The following is a 21,329-nucleotide window of genomic DNA, read 5'->3' as shown; positions in this document are numbered from 1 at the left end:
CATTTTGTTTTTTATCTCCAACATGCTCCAAGATGTCATTTGGCGCCTGAATATCACAAATATGATCAACAGAATTACCGGAGCCAAAAGTGATAGAAAGTTCAAACATGGCTCAGAACGGCGTATAACGTCATAATATCACGTTTTGGGCACATTTTGTTTTTTATCTCCAACTTGCTCCAAGATGTCATTTGGCGCCTGAATATCACATATATGGTCAACAGAATTACCGGAACCGAAAGTGATAGAAAGTTCAAACATGGCTGAGAACGGCGTATAACGTCATAATATCACGTTTTGGGCACATTTTGTTTTTTATCTCCAACATGCTCCAAGATGTCATTTGACGCCTGAATATCAAATATATGGTCAACAGAATTACCGGAACCAAAAGTGATAGAAAGTTCAAACATGGCTCAAAACGGCGTATAACGTCATAATATCACGTTTTGGGCACATTTTGTTTTTTATCTCCAACATGCTCCAAGATGTCATTTGACGCCTGAATATCACAAATACGGTCAACAGAATTACCGGAACCAAAAGTGATAGAAAGTTCAAACATGGCTCAAAACGGCGTATAACGTCATAATATCACGTTTTGGGCACATTTTGTTTTTTATCTCCAACATGCTCCAAGATGTCATTTGGCGCCTGAATATCACAAATATGGTCAACAGAATTATCGGAACCGAAAGTGATAGAAAGTTCAAACATGGCTCAAAACGGCGTATAACGTCATAATATCACGTTTTGGGCACATTTTGTTTTTTATCTCCAACATGCTCCAAGATGTCATTTGGCGCCTGAATATTACAAATATGATCAACAGAATTACCGGAGCCAAAAGTGATAGAAAGTTCAAACATGGCTCAGAACGGCGTATAACGTCATAATATCATGTTTTGGGCACATTTTGTTTTTTATCTCCAACATGCTCCAAGATGTCATTTGGCGCCTGAATATCAAATATATGGTCAACAGAATTACCGGAACCAAAAGTGATAGAAAGTTCAAACATGGCTCAAAACGGCGTATAACGTCATAATATCATGTTTTGGGCACATTTTGTTTTTTATCTCCAACATGCTCCAAGATGTCATTTGACGCCTGAATATCAAATATATGGTCAACAGAATTACCGTAACCGAAAGTGATAGAAAGTTCAAACATGGCTCAAAACGGCGTATAACGTCATAATATCACGTTTTGGGCACATTTTGTTTTTTATCTCCAACATGCTCCAAGATGTCATTTGAGGCCTGAATATCACAAATATGGTCAACAGAATTATCGGAACGGAAAGTGATAGAAAGTTCAAACATGGCTGAGAACGGCGTATAACGTCATAATATCACGTTTTGGGCACATTTTGTTTTTTATCTCCAACATGCTCCAAGATGTCATTTGAGGCCTGAATATCACAAATATGGTCAACAGAATTATCGGAACCGAAAGTGATAGAAAGTTCAAACATGGCTCAGAACGGCGTATAACGTCATAATATCACGTTTTGGGCACATTTTGTTTTTTATCTCCAACATGCTCCAAGATGTCATTTGGCGCCTGAATATCAAATATATGGTCAACAGAATTACCGGAACCAAAAGTGATAGAAAGTTCAAACATGGCTCAAAACGGCGTATAACGTCATAATATCATGTTTTGGGCACATTTTGTTTTTTATCTCCAACATGCTCCAAGATGTCATTTGAGGCCTGAATATCACAAATATGGTCAACAGAATTATCGGAACCGAAAGTGATAGAAAGTTCAAACATGGCTCAAAACGGCGTATAACGTCATAATATCACGTTTTGGGCACATTTTGTTTTTTATCTCCAACATGCTCCAAGATGTCATTTGGCGCCTGAATATCACAAATATGGTCAACAGAATTACCGGAACCGAAAGTGATAGAAAGTTCAAACATGGCTCAGAACGGCGTATAACGTCATAATATCACGTTTTGGGCACATTTTGTTTTTTATCTCCAACATGCTCCAAGATGTCATTTGGCGCCTGAATATCACAAATATGGTCAACAGAATTATCGGAACCGAAAGTGATAGAAAGTTCAAGCATGGCTCAAAACGGCGTATAACGGCAAAATATCACGTTTTGGGCACATTTTGTTTTTTATCTCCAACATGCTCCAAGATGTCATTTGGCGCCTGAATATCACATATATGGTCAACAGAATTACCGGAACCGAAAGTGATAGAAAGTTCAAACATGGTTCAGAACGGCGTATAACGTCATAATATCACGTTTTGGGCACATTTTGTTTTTTATCTCCAACATGCTCCAAGATGTCATTTGGCGCCTGAATATCACAAATATGATCAACAGAATTACCGGAACCAAAAGTGATAGAAAGGTCAAACATGGCTCAGAACGGCGTATAACGTCATAATATCACGTTTTGGGCACATTTTGTTTTTTATCTCCAACATGTTCCAAGATGTCATTTGGCGCCTGTATATCAAATACATGGTCAACAGAATTACCGGAACCAAAAGTGATAGAAAGTTCAAACATGGCTCAGAACGGCGTATAACGTCATAATATCACGTTTTGGGCACATTTTGTTTTTTATCTCCAACATGTTCCAAGATGTCATTTGGCGCCTGAATATCACAAATATGGTCAACAGAATTATCGGAACCGAAAGTGATAGAAAGTTCAAGCATGGCTCAAAACGGCGTATAACGGCAAAATATCACGTTTTGGGCACATTTTGTTTTTTATCTCCAACATGCTCCAAGATGTCATTTGGCGCCTGAATATCACAAATATGATCAACAGAATTACCGGAGCCAAAAGTGATAGAAAGTTCAAACATGGCTCAGAACGGCGTATAACGTCATAATATCACGTTTTGGGCACATTTTGTTTTTTATCTCCAACATGTTCCAAGATGTCATTTGGCGCCTGAATATCACAAATATGGTCAACAGAATTATCGGAACCGAAAGTGATAGAAAGTTCAAACATGGCTCAGAACGGCGTATAACGTCATAATATCACGTTTTGGACACATTTTGTTTTTTATCTCCAATATGCTCCAAGATGTCATTTGACGCCTGAATATCACAAATATGGTCAACAGAATTACCGGAACCGAAAGTGATAGAAAGTTCAAACATGGCTCAGAACGGCGTATAACGGCAAAATATCACGTTTTGGGCACATTTTGTTTTTTATCTCCAACATGCTCCAATATGTCATTTGGCGCCTGAATATCACATATATGGTCAACAGAATTACCGGAACAGAAAGTGATAGAAAGTTCAAACATGGCTCAGAACGGCGTATAACGTCATAATATCACGTTTTGGGCACATTTTGTTTTTTATCTCCAACATGCTCCAAGATGTCATTTGGCGCCTGAATATCAAATATATGGTCAACAGAATTACCGGAACCAAAAGTGATAGAAAGTTCAAACATGGCTCAAAACGGCGTATAACGTCATAATATCACGTTTTGGGCACATTTTGTTTTTTATCTCCAACATGCTCCAAGATGTCATTTGGCGCCTGAATATCACAAATATGATCAACAGAATTACCGGAGCCAAAAGTGATAGAAAGTTCAAACATGGCTCAGAACGGCGTATAACGTCATAATATCATGTTTTGGGCACATTTTGTTTTTTATCTCCAACATGCTCCAAGATGTCATTTGGCGCCTGAATATCACAAATTTGGTCAACAGAGTTACCGGAACCGAAAGTGATAGAAAGTTCAAACATGGCTCAGAACGGCGTATAACGTCATAATATCACGTTTTGGGCACATTTTGTTTTTTATCTCCAACATGCTCCAAGATGTCATTTGGCGCCTGAATATCACAAATATGGTCAACAGAATTATCGGAACCGAAAGTGATAGAAAGTTCAAGCATGGCTCAAAACGGCGTATAACGGCAAAATATCACGTTTTGGGCACATTTTGTTTTTTATCTCCAACATGCTCCAAGATGTCATTTGGCGCCTGAATATCACATATATGGTCAACAGAATTACCGGAACCGAAAGTGATAGAAAGTTCAAACATGGTTCAGAACGGCGTATAACGTCATAATATCACGTTTTGGGCACATTTTGTTTTTTATCTCCAACATGCTCCAAGATGTCATTTGGCGCCTGAATATCACAAATATGATCAACAGAATTACCGGAACCAAAAGTGATAGAAAGGTCAAACATGGCTCAGAACGGCGTATAACGTCATAATATCACGTTTTGGGCACATTTTGTTTTTTATCTCCAACATGTTCCAAGATGTCATTTGGCGCCTGTATATCAAATACATGGTCAACAGAATTACCGGAACCAAAAGTGATAGAAAGTTCAAACATGGCTCAGAACGGCGTATAACGTCATAATATCACGTTTTGGGCACATTTTGTTTTTTATCTCCAACATGTTCCAAGATGTCATTTGGCGCCTGAATATCACAAATATGGTCAACAGAATTATCGGAACCGAAAGTGATAGAAAGTTCAAGCATGGCTCAAAACGGCGTATAACGGCAAAATATCACGTTTTGGGCACATTTTGTTTTTTATCTCCAACATGCTCCAAGATGTCATTTGGCGCCTGAATATCACAAATATGATCAACAGAATTACCGGAGCCAAAAGTGATAGAAAGTTCAAACATGGCTCAGAACGGCGTATAACGTCATAATATCACGTTTTGGGCACATTTTGTTTTTTATCTCCAACATGTTCCAAGATGTCATTTGGCGCCTGAATATCACAAATATGGTCAACAGAATTATCGGAACCGAAAGTGATAGAAAGTTCAAGCGTGGCTCAAAACGGCGTATTACGTCATAATATCACGTTTTGGATACATTTTGTTTTTTATCTCCTATATGCTCCAAGATGTCATTTGACGCCTGAATATCACAAATATGGTCAACAGAATTACCGGAACCAAAAGTGATAGAAAGTTCAAACATGGCTCAAAAGGGCGTATAACGTCATAATATCACGTTTTGGGCACATTTTGTTTTTTATCTCCAACATGCTCCAAGATGTCATTTGGCGCCTGAATATCACAAATATGGTCAACAGAATTATCGGAACCGAAAGTGATAGAAAGTTCAAACATGCCTCAAAAGGGCGTATAACGTCATAATATCACGTTTTGGGCACATTTTGTTTTTTATCTCCAACATGCTCCAAGATGTCATTTTGCGCCTGAATATCACAAATATGGTCAACAGAATTATCGGAACCGAAAGTGATAGAAAGTTCAAACATGGCTCAAAACGGCGTATTACGTCATAATATCACGTTTTGGGCACATTTTGTTTTTTATCTCCAACATGCTCCAAGATGTCATTTGGCGCCTGAATATCACAAATATGATCAACAGAATTACCGGAGCCAAAAGTGATAGAAAGTTCAAACATGGCTCAGAACGGCGTATAAAGTCATAATATCACGTTTTGGGCACATTTTGTTTTTTATCTCCAACTTGCTCCAAGATGTCATTTGGCGCCTGAATATCACATATATGGTCAACAGAATTACCGGAACCGAAAGTGATAGAAAGTTCAAACATGGCTGAGAACGGCGTATAACGTCATAATATCACGTTTTGGGCACATTTTGTTTTTTATCTCCAACATGCTCCAAGATGTCATTTGACGCCTGAATATCAAATATATGGTCAACAGAATTACCGGAACCAAAAGTGATAGAAAGTTCAAACATGGCTCAAAACGGCGTATAACGTCATAATATCACGTTTTGGGCACATTTTGTTTTTTATCTCCAACATGCTCCAAGATGTCATTTGACGCCTGAATATCACAAATACGGTCAACAGAATTACCGGAACCAAAAGTGATAGAAAGTTCAAACATGGCTCAAAACGGCGTATAACGTCATAATATCACGTTTTGGGCACATTTTGTTTTTTATCTCCAACATGCTCCAAGATGTCATTTGGCGCCTGAATATCACAAATATGGTCAACAGAATTATCGGAACCGAAAGTGATAGAAAGTTCAAACATGGCTCAAAACGGCGTATAACGTCATAATATCACGTTTTGGGCACATTTTGTTTTTTATCTCCAACATGCTCCAAGATGTCATTTGGCGCCTGAATATTACAAATATGATCAACAGAATTACCGGAGCCAAAAGTGATAGAAAGTTCAAACATGGCTCAGAACGGCGTATAACGTCATAATATCATGTTTTGGGCACATTTTGTTTTTTATCTCCAACATGCTCCAAGATGTCATTTGGCGCCTGAATATCAAATATATGGTCAACAGAATTACCGGAACCAAAAGTGATAGAAAGTTCAAACATGGCTCAAAACGGCGTATAACGTCATAATATCATGTTTTGGGCACATTTTGTTTTTTATCTCCAACATGCTCCAAGATGTCATTTGACGCCTGAATATCAAATATATGGTCAACAGAATTACCGTAACCGAAAGTGATAGAAAGTTCAAACATGGCTCAAAACGGCGTATAACGTCATAATATCACGTTTTGGGCACATTTTGTTTTTTATCTCCAACATGCTCCAAGATGCCATTTGAGGCCTGAATATCACAAATATGGTCAACAGAATTATCGGAACCGAAAGTGATAGAAAGTTCAAACATGGCTCAGAACGGCGTATAACGTCATAATATCACGTTTTGGGCACATTTTGTTTTTTATCTCCAACATGCTCCAAGATGTCATTTGAGGCCTGAATATCACAAATATGGTCAACAGAATTATCGGAACCGAAAGTGATAGAAAGTTCAAACATGGCTCAAAACGGCGTATAACGTCATAATATCACGTTTTGGGCACATTTTGTTTTTTATCTCCAACATGCTCCAAGATGTCATTTGGCGCCTGAATATCACAAATATGGTCAACAGAATTATCGGAACCGAAAGTGATAGAAAGTTCAAACATGGCTCAGAACGGCGTATAACGTCATAATATCACGTTTTGGGCACATTTTGTTTTTTATCTCCAACATGCTCCAAGATGTCATTTGGCGCCTGAATATCAAATATATGGTCAACAGAATTACCGGAACCAAAAGTGATAGAAAGTTCAAACATGGCTCAAAACGGCGTATAACGTCATAATATCACGTTTTGGGCACATTTTGTTTTTTATCTCCAACATGCTCCAAGATGTCATTTGGCGCCTGAATATCACAAATATGGTCAACAGAATTACCGGAACCGAAAGTGATAGAAAGTTCAAACATGGCTGAGAACGGCGTATAACGTCATAATATCACGTTTTGGGCACATTTTGTTTTTTATCTCCAACATGCTCCAAGATGTCATTTGACGCCTGAATATCACAAATATGGTCAACAGAATTATCGGAACCGAAAGTGATAGAAAGTTCAAACATGGCTCAAAACGGCGTATAACGTCATAATATCACGTTTTGGGCACATTTTGTTTTTTATCTCCAACATGCTCCAAGATGTCATTTGGCGCCTGAATATTACAAATATGATCAACAGAATTACCGGAGCCAAAAGTGATAGAAAGTTCAAACATGGCTCAGAACGGCGTATAACGTCATAATATCATGTTTTGGGCACATTTTGTTTTTTATCTCCAACATGCTCCAAGATGTCATTTGGCGCCTGAATATCAAATATATGGTCAACAGAATTACCGGAACCAAAAGTGATAGAAAGTTCAAACATGGCTCAAAACGGCGTATAACGTCATAATATCATGTTTTGGGCACATTTTGTTTTTTATCTCCAACATGCTCCAAGATGTCATTTGACGCCTGAATATCAAATATATGGTCAACAGAATTACCGTAACCGAAAGTGATAGAAAGTTCAAACATGGCTCAAAACGGCGTATAACGTCATAATATCACGTTTTGGGCACATTTTGTTTTTTATCTCCAACATGCTCCAAGATGCCATTTGAGGCCTGAATATCACAAATATGGTCAACAGAATTATCGGAACCGAAAGTGATAGAAAGTTCAAACATGGCTCAGAACGGCGTATAACGTCATAATATCACGTTTTGGGCACATTTTGTTTTTTATCTCCAACATGCTCCAAGATGTCATTTGAGGCCTGAATATCACAAATATGGTCAACAGAATTATCGGAACCGAAAGTGATAGAAAGTTCAAACATGGCTCAAAACGGCGTATAACGTCATAATATCACGTTTTGGGCACATTTTGTTTTTTATCTCCAACATGCTCCAAGATGTCATTTGGCGCCTGAATATCACAAATATGGTCAACAGAATTATCGGAACCGAAAGTGATAGAAAGTTCAAACATGGCTCAGAACGGCGTATAACGTCATAATATCACGTTTTGGGCACATTTTGTTTTTTATCTCCAACATGCTCCAAGATGTCATTTGGCGCCTGAATATCAAATATATGGTCAACAGAATTACCGGAACCAAAAGTGATAGAAAGTTCAAACATGGCTCAAAACGGCGTATAACGTCATAATATCACGTTTTGGGCACATTTTGTTTTTTATCTCCAACATGCTCCAAGATGTCATTTGGCGCCTGAATATCACAAATATGGTCAACAGAATTACCGGAACCGAAAGTGATAGAAAGTTCAAACATGGCTCAGAACGGCGTATAACGTCATAATATCACGTTTTGGGCACATTTTGTTTTTTATCTCCAACTTGCTCCAAGATGTCATTTGGCGCCTGAATATCACAAATAAGATCAACAGAATTACCGGAACCGAGAGTGATAGAAAGTTCAAACATGGCTCAGAACGGCGTATAACGGCAAAATATCACGTTTTGGGCACATTTTGTTTTTTATCTCCAACATGCTCCAAGATGTCATTTGGCGCCTGAATATCACATATATGGTCAACAGAATTACCGGAACCGAAAGTGATAGAAAGTTCAAACATGGCTGAGAACGGCGTATAACGTCATAATATCACGTTTTGGGCACATTTTGTTTTTTATCTCCAACATGCTCCAAGATGTCATTTGAGGCCTGAATATCACAAATATGGTTAACAGAATTACCGGAACCAAAAGTGATAGAAAGTTCAAACATGCCTCAAAAGGGCGTATAACGTCATAATATCACGTTTTGGGCACATTTTGTTTTTTATCTCCAACATGCTATAAGATGTCATTTGAGGCCTGAATATCACAAATATGGTCAACAGAATTATCGGAACCGAAAGTGATAGAAAGTTCAAACATGGCTCAAAACGGCGTATAACGTCATAATATCACGTTTTGGGCACATTTTGTTTTTTATCTCCAACATGCTCCAAGATGTCATTTGGCGCCTGAATATCACAAATATGATCAACAGAATTACCGGAACCAAAAGTGATAGAAAGGTCAAACATGGCTCAGAACGGCGTATAACGTCATAATATCACGTTTTGGGCACATTTTGTTTTTTATCCCCAACATGTTCCAAGATGTCATTTGGCGCCTGTATATCAAATACATGGTCAACAGAATTACCGGAACCAAAAGTGATAGAAAGTTCAAACATGGCTCAAAACGGCGTATAACGTCATAATATCACGTTTTGGGCACATTTTGTTTTTTATCTCCAACATGCTCCAAGATGTCATTTTGTAACGGTTCCGTTTGAGGTTATTGAATTTCTTAGATTTCGTTCTTTAAATCGTTATTTTTCGTATTCATATTCTAATAGTTCGCGCCTTTTTTAGTGGAGTTGTTGCGTGCTTCTTTTTGATTGGTCGGATGAATGCGGAACGTTAAATTTCCGGTCGCGATTTGGGAAGAGACGTAAGAAGGTCGTGGTCTCGAGAAGATCTTGTCTCACTGTCGTGAGTGGTTCAGTTAAATTTTAGATTGGTTTAGTCCTTTTGAAGGATCAATCATTGAGTTTGGTTGTTACTGGGATTGTTCTTCGACCATTTGATGGGATTTGTGGACTTCCGTATCTATTATTAGTCGATAAATTTCGACGTCGCAATTGCGGATATAAGACTGGATCACGTACGTTAACAGCGACGCCATCATCGTTTCAACGAAGGTTATTTTATTGGAGGCGTTTACGGTAGTTTTGGTCCTCCGTGGAATGTCTTAATCGATTATCAACCCACCAATCAACGAGATCATCTTCCCCTTGGTAAAGAATTTTAGTGGAAGAATTTTTAGAACGTCATCTTGAAACTGCGCCATCGAAAGTCGTTTGAAAGTCATTTGAAATCTGTTGATGACAGATTTGGGTCATCCATAACCTCAATATTTTGGTACCTTTGTTATCTGTTTGGAGAAGATTATTCTGAATTGGATTGGAATTGGAACCGTGGGATGCTGTTTGGGCCCGTAGAAGATTAAGGCTAAGTTGTATTTTTTTGTTTTATGTGAACATCAACTTTATTATTTTTTTTGTATAAAATCTGAATTTTGATCAGAGAAGTTAGAGTTACTCAACTTCTAAAATCTGATATATTAATTGTTAACTTTTTTTGTTGTCTTGATAATTCAAAGCATTTTTTTATTATTTACATTTTTGTAAGGGTAATTGCATTTGGGGTTATAATTTTTTTATCGTTTATTTTTGATATCCCCTTACTGTTCGAATTGGCCAATCTGAAAAGTTTTCGCGATAATGTTTTTTTAGTTCATTTATTCTAAATAAAGTTAGGATCGTAATTGTGTAACTTACGATACAGGGGGGTGCTATATTTTCTTTTCTTGTATGCGATTACAGCAACATTTTGGTTAAGTTGTATAAACTTTATTCTTATAATTTGAGAACTTTGTTCCAATTGTCATTACATATTTTTTTATATACCCACGTATATTTACATGTGTATACATGAATGTTTTTCTACGATTACATATAATATAGATACTCTTTCTTCAGTTCCAAATGTGGTTGTTGGTTATTTGTTCTCATTCCTTTCTGTAACTCTAAGTTCGGACTTGATTAGGGTGTGGTCAAGTACGTTCGTAAAGGTTTTATATAAGTCCGTGGCGCCCATTAACATCTTTGAATATTACTTTAAAATCCACGCCGTCTCCACTGTCTAAAGGCTGGCTGAGGTAAGTAAACCTTTACGTAACCTTGACGTCGTCTGGTGTTTTGTTTGCCCTTTTGCTTGTTTAAAAAGAAGTGCCACACATTTTTGGCGCCCAACGTGGGGCTCGATTATTTTGGAGGCCCATATCGTTTTGGAGCCCTCGTCGTATTGTCTTGGAAGTCCTTAATTTTATCGGAGCCCTTATTTGTATCGAGGACACAAAGTGACTTCAATTTGTGTCTTAACTCCATTCCAATTACTTCGACTCTTCGGTTCCCTGTTTTCGATTTGACCAATCTCTTCTCTGGTTCAAGGAGAGATCAACTCATTTGGGATGGCTCTTAAGGTCACGGTTAATTACCTTTCTAAGGAAGAATTGAGTTACGAATTTGCTGTCCGAGGTTTGGATCCCTCTAGTGTCGAGGAGATGCGTAGGTTGTTTGCTTCTTTACTACAGAAAGAGAAACTTAACCCTGATTTGGTCAACGATTACCCGGATAACCCTTACACAGAGGAGGAAGATTTGTTAGCGGTTAGGGACAAACTGGCCGAAATTACCACATTGTTAGATGATTTTCGATCTAAGAATGCTAAGAAGGTTGAAACTAAGATTTGGCATATTTTGGGGCGAATAAGGCGTATGAGTGAATTATGTGAGGATCGTGCCGTTGTTCTCCGTGAGGCTTTGTCTTTGAAGGATAAGTTAATGAAGGCCATTGCTTCCGTTTCTAGGCCAATTGAGTTGGAAGCCCTTGAAAGATCCCTGAACGTATCTTTGGGCGGGGGCGCTGCTTCATCTACCCCTGTGACAACTAGTCCTCCACCTTTGATGTCTTCTAAGGCTATTCCTGTACATAAATGGGACCTTAAATTTTCTGGAAGGACGGGTATATCGGTGGGAGCGTTTTTGGAACGAGTACATGAATTGTCCGCAGCTCGAGGTGTTTCTCTTCGAGAAGTTTTTGTGTCGGCTCTTGATTTATTTGAGGGTCCCGCCCTACTTTGGTTCCGTTCCGTCAGGGATGAGGTTAGTTCGTGGGGAGAATTAGAGGTGTTATTGAGGGGGGAATTTTTACCTTCCGACTACAACGAACAACTGTTGGATGAGATACGACACAGAACCCAGGGTGAGCGAGAGCCTATTGCAATCTACGTCGCCAATATGTTAGGTTTATTCGGTAGACTCACTTGTCCACTTTCCGAGGAGGCGAAGGTTAAACTTATCCGTAAGAACCTCTTACCTTATTTTCAAACCCAACTAGCTCTTCACACTATTGATACGGTTTCTGATTTGAAGGTCAAGTGTAAGCAGTTAGAGGAGTCTAGGCGCGCGGTAAAGGAATTTCAGCCACCTAAAATTCGTAATAAGACTTTGGAACCCGAATTAGCTTATTTAGGTTGCGTGAGCTACCCCCAAAGTTCAGATTTTTCTGCGGTTGAGTCAAGTCCTGTTAAGTGCTTCAATTGTGGAATTTTGGGTCACATGGCTCGTGGTTGTCCTAGTCCCAAGAGACTGCATTGTTTTAAGTGTGGAAATGAGGGTTTTACTACAAAAAATTGTCCTAAATGTCCCCATGGTAATAGGAGGTCTTCGGGAAATGCCAATCGTCGTCACTAGGTCGCCGGCTAATTGACATTGAAGACGAAAAACCGGCTGATAGGATTTCTTCTGTGTTAGAGTTCGTTTTGGATGGTTGTAAGAAGGATGAAAGACCTTATTTGAAAATATCGATATTAGGTAGAGAGTTACTAGGTTTGTTAGACACTGGTGCCTCTAGAACTATATTAGGAGGTGTGGGATGGAAAGTCGTGTCCGATTTAGGATTTCATTGTCGTCGCGTTAGTTCTTCGGTCAGAATAGCTAATGGACAATTGGTTGAGAGTTTGGGTGTGGTTACGGTTCCGGTTACTTTGAGGGACAGAATTACCCTTATTGATATGTTGGTGATACCTACACTTCCCCAAACCCTTATTGTGGGTGTTGATTTTTTCAAGTCCGTTGGAGTAGTGCCTGACCTTAGAAATGACTCTTGGAATTTCGCGTGCGAGACTGTTTTCGAGATGGATTCTCTTGATGATGATTTGTCCCCTTCTAATAAGCAACTTTTAGAAACCATGGTTAACTCTTTTAAAGCTAAAATGGGTGACGGTTTAGGGTGTACTCACTTGGTGAGTCACGTAATTAGAACTTCTGCTGATCCCATTAAACAACGTTATTATCCCGTTTCTCCGGTTATGCAGCAGCACATTAATAAGGAACTTGATAACATGTTAGAGCAGGGTGTTGTCGAGCCCTCAATGAGTGCCTGGTCTTCCCCAATCCTGTTGGTGAAAAAGAAAGATAACACATATCGATTCTGTGTTGACTATCGTCGTCTGAATGCGGTGTCGGAACGCGATAGTTACCCGCTCCCGTATATTTCCGCAACTCTTGATAAACTCAGGAACGCAAAGTTTTTGTCTTCCCTGGACATTAAGTCTGCTTTTTGGCAAGTCCCCATGGAGGATGCTTCTAAGGCTTTTACTGCTTTTACGGTGCCCGGTAGAGGGCTATATCAATTTACACGTATGCCTTTTGGCTTGCACAATTCTCCTGCCACTTGGCAAAGGCTTGTTGATAGGGTCTTGGGTCCTGAGTTGGAACCTAATGTGTTCGTTTATTTGGACGACGTTGTTATTGTTACCGATACCTTTGAAAAACATCTTGAGGTTCTGTCGAGTGTGTTTGAGAGATTGCTCGCTGCTGGATTGAGGGTCAGTTGGGATAAATGTAAGTTGTGCAGATCTGAATTGCGTTACCTTGGCTATGTCGTTGATAAATACGGACTTCATGTAGACCCTGAAAAGGTTAACGCCATGCTTAAGATTCCTGTTCCTAAGTGTCAGAAAGATGTTAGACGTATGCTTGGTACCTTTTCATGGTATAGACGGTTTATTCCCGAATTCTCGACTTTGATTTCTCCGATTACGAACCTACTGAAAAAGAATAAGCCAGTTGAATGGACGGATGAATGTGAAAGATCTTTTAGAATCATTAAGGAAAAGCTTGTATCTGCTCCAATCTTGCGATGTCCTGATTATTCGCTGCCTTTTGAGTTGCACACGGATGCCTCTGGTGTTGGTTTGGGTGCCGTGTTGTTGCAACCTGGTGAGGATGGTGAACAAGTGGTGGTATACTTGAGTAGGTCATTAAGTCCGGCCGAACGTAACTACTCGGCCACAGAACGCGAGTGTTTGGCAGTGATTTGGGCTGCGGAAAAGCTGAAACCTTATCTTGAGGGAGTCCCGTTCACGGTGGTTACTGATCATTATTCTCTCCTTTGGCTTTTAAAGTTGAAAGTTCCTACTGGGCGTATCGCGAGATGGGCAATTAGATTGCAACAATTCGACTTTGTCGTTAAACATCGTAAAGGCTGTGAGAACGTTGTGCCTGACTTACTTTCGAGATCGTTCGAGGTCGTCGATTCGATCCAAGAGAGGACCGAATTGAAATTCTCTGATACTTCTGACGTGTGGTATAGAAGGCTGAAAGAAAGAGTTCTGAATTTTCCCGCTAAACACCCCTTATTTAGAGTAGAGAATGGCGAGGTTTATAAGTATGTAGTGTCATCTGTTCTGGGACGAAATTCCGAACCTTGGAAAAGGGTTGTCCCAAGAGATTTTCGTAAAGAGATTTTAGCTCTTTCTCATGACTCTCAAACCGCTGGTCATATGGGTGTTTTCAAGACTCTTGGTAGAATTTCTGAGCTCTATATATGGCCTAAAATGAAGGCAGACGTGGTAAGGTATATCTCTGGATGTGAGTTGTGCGCTTCTTATAGGATTCCGAATGTTAAACCAGCTGGTAAGTTCGTTCGTACCCCAGATAGTGATAGACCGTGGCAACTTATATCAATTGATCTTGTTGGCCCTCTTCCTCGTTCGAGAAAAGGTAATCAATTTATCTTCGTAATATCCGATTACTTCAGTAAATTTGTACTTGCTTATCCCATAAGAACTGCTACCGCAGATAAGATTTCGCAAATACTTGAGACGGAAGTCTTTCTTAAATTCGGAGTTCCTAAAACCCTTATTTGTGACAATGGTCCTCAATTTAGATCCCGGAAATTGAACTTACTAACTCAACAGTATGGTGTTTCTGTTAGGTTTAACGCCAATTATCACCCTCAGGCTAACCCTGTAGAGCGAGTGAATCGTACGCTTAAAAGAATTTTGTCCTTGTATTGCAAAGACGATCAACGTAAATGGGATGTGAGTGTTCCTAAAATAACTTGCGCGATTAATTCCGCTCGTCACGAGGTTACGAAATTAACACCTCATTTCGTATGTACGGGTCGAGAGTTGGTGTTGAATGGGAAACAGTATGATAAAGTCATGGGTGATGGTGAGTGGAGCTTAGATAACGAAGATCTGTCGAGGGTATTTGCTGATGTTAGGAAACGCATTGCACAGGCGTCTGGTGTGAATGAGAGGCGGTATAATTTGAGGAAGAGAAGCGATAAGTTTATGGTTGGCCAAAAGGTTTGGAAGAGAAACTTTGTATTGTCTAATGCATCTAAATATTTTTCGGCAAAGCTGGCTCCTAAATTTGTAGGTCCGTATTCTGTTTATAAGGTCTTGTCACCTTGGACTTACGAGTTGAGGGATGGTGAGGGTAATAATGTTGGAACTTGGCACGCTAAGGATTTGAAGCCTTACCTTGTTGACCCGGGTTAGTTGTTCCTTGTTTGATTTGTTGGCTCACCTGGCAGGGGCCTTAGACTACTCCAGAAGACCGGCTGTCTCCGTTTCGTGTACATCTGTTTCTATTTTGGTTCTGTCCATCTTGGGAACTTACGGAGTGTGTTTTGTCCTAATTGGTTGTGATTGTTTGGTACAACTAGTTATTTCGTTTAGTGCTATTCCATAGATATTATGGATAGTATCTACCTGACTGATTTCCCCTTTGGTGTGGTACATCCCTAGTTGTTTAATTTCATTGTCCTCCCCTATTTTTCAGAGCCAGTACCACAAAGTCCGTGGGCGTTTGGCCATTGACATTTTGTTTTGTGACAGTTGTAAACTGTCATGTTTTCGCCGCAGGTAGCGATATACCGATCGTAGGTTTAGTATCTTAGGTTCTTGAAAAAGAGATTATCGGGGTGATTTTAGTTTAGTTCAGGGGTGGGTATGGACCAACGAACCCGTCTTAATTTTCTTTTCCTTTTTCCGCTTGTTATCCTTTAACTGTAGTAATAAACCTATTTTTGTTCTAGTCCCAGTCGAGTCGTTTTTCTTTTTTGTTTTAGAGTGTCTTCGCTTCACGAATTCCTCTATATTACTGATTTTAGTTTGAAGTGATGCTTGATTGCGTTGTATGGTGGTTGTTTTGGTCTCTGTAAGCCGTAGTGTTATATCCCTTTTCTACCGCCTGTGGTATTCTTCGCTTTCCCGGTCGCGTATACGTGAGCTATGGCATAAATCCGGATAGCACTTTCAAACTCCCTTAACCCTATTCCCTTCTATTCCCCCATTTTATTATTTTATTTTTTTTGTTTACGGATGTCAGAGGTTGGAGTGATCACTGTGCGACTTATTGATAGTATTCATGGATTTCTACATCTCTGTATTTTCATTTATTATTTTATTATTTTCCCTTCCGACCGAATGTCGAAGACCTGAAGGCTATGGGCACGAGGTGGATCAGGTGGTTGGTTCCATAGTTGCATATACTTATTTTTGGGTTGGATTTTGGTTGTTAGGGTTGCTTGTCTAAAGTTTAAAGTTTACGAGTAAACTTTCTTGTTGTAAGGGGGGAATGTAACGGTTCCGTTTGAGGTTATTGAATTTCTTAGATTTCGTTCTTTAAATCGTTATTTTTCGTATTCATATTCTAATAGTTCGCGCCTTTTTTAGTGGAGTTGTTGCGTGCTTCTTGTTGATTGGTCGGATGAATGCGGAACGTTAAATTTCCGGTCGCGATTTGGGAAGAGACGTAAGAAGGTCGTGGTCTCGAGAAGATCTTGTCTCACTGTCGTGAGTGGTTCAGTTAAATTTTAGATTGGTTTAGTCCTTTTGAAGAATCAATCATTGAGTTTGGTTGTTACTGGGATTGTTCTTCGACCATTTGATGGGATTTGTGGACTTCCGTATCTATTATTAGTCGATAAATTTCGACGTCGCAATTGCGGATATAAGACTGGATCACGTACGTTAACAGCGACGCCATCATCGTTTCAACGAAGGTTATTTTATTGGAGGCGTTTACGGTAGTTTTGGTCCTCCGTGGAATGTCTTAATCGATTATCAACCCACCAATCAACGAGATCATCTTCCCCTTGGTAAAGAATTTTAGTGGAAGAATTTTTAGAACGTCATCTTGAAACTGCGCCATCGAAAGTCGTTTGAAAGTCATTTGAAATCTGTTGATGACAGATTTGGGTCATCCATAACCTCAATATTTTGGTACCTTTGTTATCTGTTTGGAGAAGATTATTCTGAATTGGATTGGAATTGGAACCGTGGGATGCTGTTTGGGCCCGTAGAAGATTAAGGCTAAGTTGTATTTTTTTGTTTTATGTGAACATCAACTTTATTATTTTTTTTGTATAAAATCTGAATTTTGATCAGAGAAGTTAGAGTTACTCAACTTCTAAAATCTGATATATTAATTGTTAACTTTTTTTGTTGTCTTGATAATTCAAAGCATTTTTTTATTATTTACATTTTTGTAAGGGTAATTGCATTTGGGGTTATAATTTTTTTATCGTTTATTTTTGATATCCCCTTACTGTTCGAATTGGCCAATCTGAAAAGTTTTCGCGATAATGTTTTTTTAGTTCATTTATTCTAAATAAAGTTAGGATCGTAATTGTGTAACTTACGATACAGGGGGGTGCTATATTTTCTTTTCTTGTATGCGATTACAGCAACATTTTGGTTAAGTTGTATAAACTTTATTCTTATAATTTGAGAACTTTGTTCCAATTGTCATTACATATTTTTTTATATACCCACGTATATTTACATGTGTATACATGAATGTTTTTCTACGATTACATATAATATAGATACTCTTTCTTCAGTTCCAAATGTGGTTGTTGGTTATTTGTTCTCATTCCTTTCTGTAACTCTAAGTTCGGACTTGATTAGGGTGTGGTCAAGTACGTTCGTAAAGGTTTTATATAAGTCCGTGGCGCCCATTAACATCTTTGAATATTACTTTAAAATCCACGCCGTCTCCACTGTCTAAAGGCTGGCTGAGGTAAGTAAACCTTTACGTAACCTTGACGTCGTCTGGTGTTTTGTTTGCCCTTTTGCTTGTTTAAAAAGAAGTGCCACACATTTTTGGCGCCCAACGTGGGGCTCGATTATTTTGGAGGCCCATATCGTTTTGGAGCCCTCGTCGTATTGTCTTGGAAGTCCTTAATTTTATCGGAGCCCTTATTTGTATCGAGGACACAAAGTGACTTCAATTTGTGTCTTAACTCCATTCCAATTACTTCGACTCTTCGGTTCCCTGTTTTCGATTTGACCAATCTCTTCTCTGGTTCAAGGAGAGATCAACTCATTTGGGATGGCTCTTAAGGTCACGGTTAATTACCTTTCTAAGGAAGAATTGAGTTACGAATTTGCTGTCCGAGGTTTGGATCCCTCTAGTGTCGAGGAGATGCGTAGGTTGTTTGCTTCTTTACTACAGAAAGAGAAACTTAACCCTGATTTGGTCAACGATTACCCGGATAACCCTTACACAGAGGAGGAAGATTTGTTAGCGGTTAGGGACAAACTGGCCGAAATTACCACATTGTTAGATGATTTTCGATCTAAGAATGCTAAGAAGGTTGAAACTAAGATTTGGCATATTTTGGGGCGAATAAGGCGTATGAGTGAATTATGTGAGGATCGTGCCGTTGTTCTCCGTGAGGCTTTGTCTTTGAAGGATAAGTTAATGAAGGCCATTGCTTCCGTTTCTAGGCCAATTGAGTTGGAAGCCCTTGAAAGATCCCTGAACGTATCTTTGGGCGGGGGCGCTGCTTCATCTACCCCTGTGACAACTAGTCCTCCACCTTTGATGTCTTCTAAGGCTATTCCTGTACATAAATGGGACCTTAAATTTTCTGGAAGGACGGGTATATCGGTGGGAGCGTTTTTGGAACGAGTACATGAATTGTCCGCAGCTCGAGGTGTTTCTCTTCGAGAAGTTTTTGTGTCGGCTCTTGATTTATTTGAGGGTCCCGCCCTACTTTGGTTCCGTTCCGTCAGGGATGAGGTTAGTTCGTGGGGAGAATTAGAGGTGTTATTGAGGGGGGAATTTTTACCTTCCGACTACAACGAACAACTGTTGGATGAGATACGACACAGAACCCAGGGTGAGCGAGAGCCTATTGCAATCTACGTCGCCAATATGTTAGGTTTATTCGGTAGACTCACTTGTCCACTTTCCGAGGAGGCGAAGGTTAAACTTATCCGTAAGAACCTCTTACCTTATTTTCAAACCCAACTAGCTCTTCACACTATTGATACGGTTTCTGATTTGAAGGTCAAGTGTAAGCAGTTAGAGGAGTCTAGGCGCGCGGTAAAGGAATTTCAGCCACCTAAAATTCGTAATAAGACTTTGGAACCCGAATTAGCTTATTTAGGTTGCGTGAGCTACCCCCAAAGTTCAGATTTTTCTGCGGTTGAGTCAAGTCCTGTTAAGTGCTTCAATTGTGGAATTTTGGGTCACATGGCTCGTGGTTGTCCTAGTCCCAAGAGACTGCATTGTTTTAAGTGTGGAAATGAGGGTTTTACTACAAAAAATTGTCCTAAATGTCCCCATGGTAATAGGAGGTCTTCGGGAAATGCCAATCGTCGTCACTAGGTCGCCGGCTAATTGACATTGAAGACGAAAAACCGGCTGATAGGATTTCTTCTGTGTTAGAGTTCGTTTTGGATGGTTGTAAGAAGGATGAAAGACCTTATTTGAAAATATCGATATTAGGTAGAGAGTTACTAGGTTTGTTAGACACTGGTGCCTCTAGAACTATATTAGGAGGTGTGGGATGGAAAGTCGTGTCCGATTTAGGATTTCATTGTCGTCGCGTTAGTTCTTCGGTCAGAATAGCTAATGGACAATTGGTTGAGAGTTTGGGTGTGGTTACGGTTCCGGTTACTTTGAGGGACAGAATTACCCTTATTGATATGTTGGTGATACCTACACTTCCCCAAACCCTTATTTTGGGTGTTGATTTTTTCAAGTCCGTTGGAGTAGTGCCTGACCTTAGAAATGACTCTTGGAATTTCGCGTGCGAGACTGTTTTCGAGATGGATTCTCTTGATGATGATTTGTCCCCTTCTAATAAGCAACTTTTAGAAACCATGGTTAACTCTTTTAAAGCTAAAATGGGTGACGGTTTAGGGTGTACTCACTTGGTGAGTCACGTAATTAGAACTTCTGCTGATCCCATTAAACAACGTTATTATCCCGTTTCTCCGGTTATGCAGCAGCACATTAATAAGGAACTTGATAACATGTTAGAGCAGGGTGTTGTCGAGCCCTCAATGAGTGCCTGGTCTTCCCCAATCCTGTTGGTGAAAAAGAAAGATAACACATATCGATTCTGTGTTGACTATCGTCGTCTGAATGCGGTGTCGGAACGCGATAGTTACCCGCTCCCGTATATTTCCGCAACTCTTGATAAACTCAGGAACGCAAAGTTTTTGTCTTCCCTGGACATTAAGTCTGCTTTTTGGCAAGTCCCCATGGAGGATGCTTCTAAGGCTTTTACTGCTTTTACGGTGCCCGGTAGAGGGCTATATCAATTTACACGTATGCCTTTTGGCTTGCACAATTCTCCTGCCACTTGGCAAAGGCTTGTTGATAGGGTCTTGGGTCCTGAGTTGGAACCTAATGTGTTCGTTTATTTGGACGACGTTGTTATTGTTACCGATACCTTTGAAAAACATCTTGAGGTTCTGTCGAGTGTGTTTGAGAGATTGCTCGCTGCTGGATTGAGGGTCAGTTGGGATAAATGTAAGTTGTGCAGATCTGAATTGCGTTACCTTGGCTATGTCGTTGATAAATACGGACTTCATGTAGACCCTGAAAAGGTTAACGCCATGCTTAAGATTCCTGTTCCTAAGTGTCAGAAAGATGTTAGACGTATGCTTGGTACCTTTTCATGGTATAGACGGTTTATTCCCGAATTCTCGACTTTGATTTCTCCGATTACGAACCTACTGAAAAAGAATAAGCCAGTTGAATGGACGGATGAATGTGAAAGATCTTTTAGAATCATTAAGGAAAAGCTTGTATCTGCTCCAATCTTGCG

The 21,329-nt window shown here is 39.6% G+C and overlaps 1 long non-coding RNA gene across 1 annotated transcript; it reads right to left on the bottom strand.

Annotated features, from left to right (window-relative positions):
* Positions 1-15,968: 15,968 nt before the first annotated feature.
* LOC139429986 (uncharacterized) lies at positions 15,969-16,445 on the bottom strand. The gene is made up of 2 exons (XR_011640564.1): positions 16,224-16,445; positions 15,969-16,160 (listed from the first exon to the last, which is right to left on the bottom strand). It is a non-coding gene; the product is annotated as an uncharacterized lncRNA (long non-coding RNA).
* Between the last annotated feature and the right edge of the window lie 4,884 nt (positions 16,446-21,329).

The sequence above is a fragment of the Onthophagus taurus genome, chromosome 6 (assembly GCF_036711975.1).
Source record: "Onthophagus taurus isolate NC chromosome 6, IU_Otau_3.0, whole genome shotgun sequence".
Classification (NCBI taxonomy): Eukaryota; Metazoa; Arthropoda; class Insecta; order Coleoptera; family Scarabaeidae; genus Onthophagus; species Onthophagus taurus.
Note: the sequence above shows the minus strand (reverse complement) of the source record. Positions and strands in the feature narration are given on the sequence as shown.